General features: G+C 39.2%; 1 non-coding gene across 1 annotated transcript; it reads right to left on the reverse strand.

Moving 5' to 3' along the window:
• Positions 1-744: 744 nt before the first annotated feature.
• On the reverse strand, positions 745-851 carry LOC128287317 (small nucleolar RNA R71). Its single transcript, XR_008278017.1, has one exon. It is a non-coding gene; the product is annotated as a small nucleolar RNA R71 (small nucleolar RNA).
• Positions 852-3,946: the final 3,095 nt, after the last annotated feature.

Below are 3,946 nucleotides of genomic sequence, written 5' to 3' on the forward strand. Positions count from 1 at the left end.
AACCTTATTGCATGTATCACATAACACGATCAAGTTTTTGGCGCCGTTGCCAGAGATCTAAGATATTAGGAACACTCGATTTTTATTACTTTAGCCATTTTATTTTTATTGCAATTTAAAATTTATTTTTCGTTTATTTGCTTTTGGCAGGTTTTTATAGTGCATGACTAGAAGAAACCCGTCGGGACCATTACTTTTTGTTAGTGAGATCGATTGCACAGGTCGCAGAAACGAAGAGAAATAAGGCAAAGCCTAAGGTACACACAGGAAGAGCAAGAGGACAAAATTCACACCATAACCAAGGAGATGGCTGAAAATCAGGAAAATCCGCTACCTCCTGCGATTGCTGCTGACCCAATAAATCAGAATCCTGCTCCACGCACTATGTATGATTCTCTTAAACCTACTTTAGCAGGAACTGAGTCAAGTATAGTTAGGCTTGCTGTTGCTGCAAATAATTTTGAACTGAAACCTAACACAATTCAAATGATCCAACAGTTTGTTCAGTTTGATCGTTTGTAGAACGAGGACCCAAACGCTCATTTGGAGAATTTCTTAGAGTTTTGCGACACTTTTGAAATCAATGGCGTTTCTGATGATGCCATTCTCCTTTGGTTGTTTCCCTTTTCGTTGAAGAACAAAGAAAAACAGTGGTTGAACTCATTACCACGAGGGTCAATCACTACTTGGGAACAAATGACCGAAAATTTTTTACATAAATATGTTCTGCTGGCTAAAATGGCTAAATTGAGGAATGATATCTCTTCTTTTGTGCAGATGGATCTAGAGACACTCTATGATGCATAGGAGAGATACAAGGACCTCTTGAAAAGATGCCCTCACCATGTGCTGCCTTTATGGTTGCAGGTTCAAACATTTCACAGTGGCCTGGATCCTTTGACTAGACAGATGATTGATGCAACTGCTGGTGGGACTATCAATAACAAAACACCTGAAGTGGCTTACGAATTTATTGAAGAGATGTCACTGAATAACTATCAGTGGCAAGTCATGAGAACAAAGCTGACAAAAGTAGCCGGTGTTTTCAACCTCGATGCAGTTACTATGCTATCTAACCAGGTAGAACTTTTAAATAAAAAGATTGATGGTTTGTGTGGTTCTACTCAGGTACATCCAGTGATGATGTGTGATTCAAATGGAGGAGGAGCATAGACAAAATATCAACACTTTAACCCTAGCACCGAGGAGGAACAAGTTCAATATATGGGTAATAATTCTAGATCTCAAAATAACCCATATAGTAACACATATAATGCAGGTTGGAGGAACCATCCTAACTTCTCGTGGGGTGGTCAGGGGAATCAAAGGCCACAACATCCTCTGGGTTTTCAACAACTACCCTACCAGTAGGAAAAAGGGACAACCCTTGAGGAGATACTAACAAAGTTTATCTCGATGTTAGAAACTCGCTTTCAGAATACCGAAACAGCACTTAAGAATCAACAAGCATCGATCCAAGGGCTTGAAACTCTGATAAGCCAACTCGCCAAATTTATTTCTAAACCACCACAAGGTAGCTTGCCGAGTAACACTGAATCTAACCCAAGGGAACAGCTCAATGCAATTACCATTCAAGATGAGGAAGGGTTAGTCGAACCTAAACTAGAATTGAGGCAAGGAATTATGGTAAGTAAAAGAAAAGGTGAGGTAGACCATAGTGAACAAACACCGGTAAGTAAAGAGTACAAACCTCATGTGCCATACCCTAATGTGACAAGGAAAGACCGCACAGATGAACAATTCGGTAAATTCCTTAAATTATTAAAAAAATTACATATCAACTTACCGTTTATTGAAGCTCTTTCACAGATGCCAAACATAGGCAAATTCTTAAAGGAGCTTTTAACAAATAAGTGGAAGTTGGATGAGGCGTCGCATGTGGAGTTAAATGCAATTTGCTCAGCCATACTACAGAATAAGCTGGCCAACAAATTAAAAGATCCAGGGAGTTTTACGATTCCTTGTGTAATTGGTAGCTTAGATGTTAATAATGCTTTGGCTGATTTAGGGGCTAGTATCAATGTCATGCCTTATAAAATGTTTAAACAACTAGGTCTTGGGAAACCCAAACAAATTAGGATGAGCATTCAGTTAGCAGACAAAACAATTAGATTTCCTAGGGGTATTATTGAAGATGTACTCGTTAAAATTGAAAAAATTCACATTTCCAGTTGATTTTGTTGTTCTAGACATAGAAAAGGATAGTGATGTAACACCCCGAACCCGAGACCATTGCCGGTGTCGGACACGAGGGGTTAACAAGCCAAGTTCACATGGTTTGCCCACCAATTTGACATTTCCAGTCAGGCTGGAAGACTGCATCACCGTCGCCTTAAAAATCATATCTCGAGTTTCAAAACTCGGAAACTGGTTTCGTAAATTTTCCTGAATTTAGACTCATATATCCATCCATGGATTTATTTCTAGAATTTTGGATGGGCCAATTGGTACAGTTTATTAGTTAAAGTCGCCCATGTTACAGGGATCGACTGCTCTGACCTTCGCGCGGTATAACTTGAATATCTCTCTGTACAGGGCTTTAATGCTGGTGTCGTTTGTTTCTAATGAAACTAGACTCAAAATGGAATCTGTACATATAAGGTATGTCGCCTAATTCTTTCTGGATAATTTATAGTAAATTTTAAAGTTGCGACAGGGAACCCAGAAACCGTTCTGGCCCTGTCTCACAATAGCATTAATATCTCTTAACATGTAACTCCTATGACCATTTCGTTTCTTCCATATGAAAATAGACTCATCAAGGTTCATTTACATAGCTTATTCACTATTTAATTCCATTTCTACGAATTTTGGTGATTTTCACATTCACGTCACTGCAGCTGGCAGCATCTGTTTTAAGGTAGGTCTTACCTATTTGGTAGTCTCCATGAACCAACTAGTCTTTGCCATACATAGGTTCATATATGATCATTTTAACCATGCCAATGGCTGATCATATGACCAACATTCCCATTTCCAAGCCATAGCCACATCATGACACCAAATATATACATACAAACCACAATTATTCTAAGTTCATGTTCCTTTTCGAGCCATTTTAGCATGGCCGTATATACTTACATCACCACATATTTAACAAACAAGGGTAGTCCTATACATGCCATTTCAAGTTCAACCAAGAATTTATACCAAAATGGGGCTTGATAGTGTGGATGACTTGACTTCAACGATCCCGAATCCGATTGCTATCGAGCGAAATCTAGAAAACCGAGAGCCAAAGCGGCGAGTAAGCATTTTTATGCTTAGTAAGTCTCAAGGAATATAATCAACTCTAATTACAGCAATACATTCACATAGTTAAATGCATCATTTCATTAATGCGCATTCACATAATCATACTTACTTTACCATCCCAACTCTTATGTTCATACACAAATAACGGCTTCATTAAGGCCGATAACTAGCTCCATCATAGGAGCGGATATTCATACGCTCTTACTCCTAGCGCAGCAACACACACCGCACTTACCTTATCATTGGGAAATTTCACAAGTGCATTAGCTGAAATTTTCCAGCAAGCTCATAATTTTCAAATCACATACCTTCGAGTTTAACCGGATGTTGCTACTCGATCAATCGCCTTGGGACATAGCCGGTTATGGTAACCCGCACCAAGGCCTCACGGGACTTAACCCGGATATCACGATTTGCACAAATGCCTTGGTCTTAGCCGGATAGAATGACTTCGCACGAATGCCTTGGTCTTAGCCCGGATGTAGCCACTAGCACAATTGCCTTGGTCTTAACCCGGTTATAATTTCCAGCATAATTGTCTTGAGGCTTAGCCCGGATATCAATCAATTTCTCATGCACACATACATCAATAATCATTGGACATACATATTTATTTTCGTTACTAAGGCTCAAACACAATTATAATCACTAACATAATCGCCTTGGGACT

Source organism: Gossypium arboreum, chromosome 13 (assembly GCF_025698485.1).
Source record: "Gossypium arboreum isolate Shixiya-1 chromosome 13, ASM2569848v2, whole genome shotgun sequence".
In the NCBI taxonomy this organism is placed as follows: domain Eukaryota; kingdom Viridiplantae; phylum Streptophyta; class Magnoliopsida; order Malvales; family Malvaceae; genus Gossypium; species Gossypium arboreum.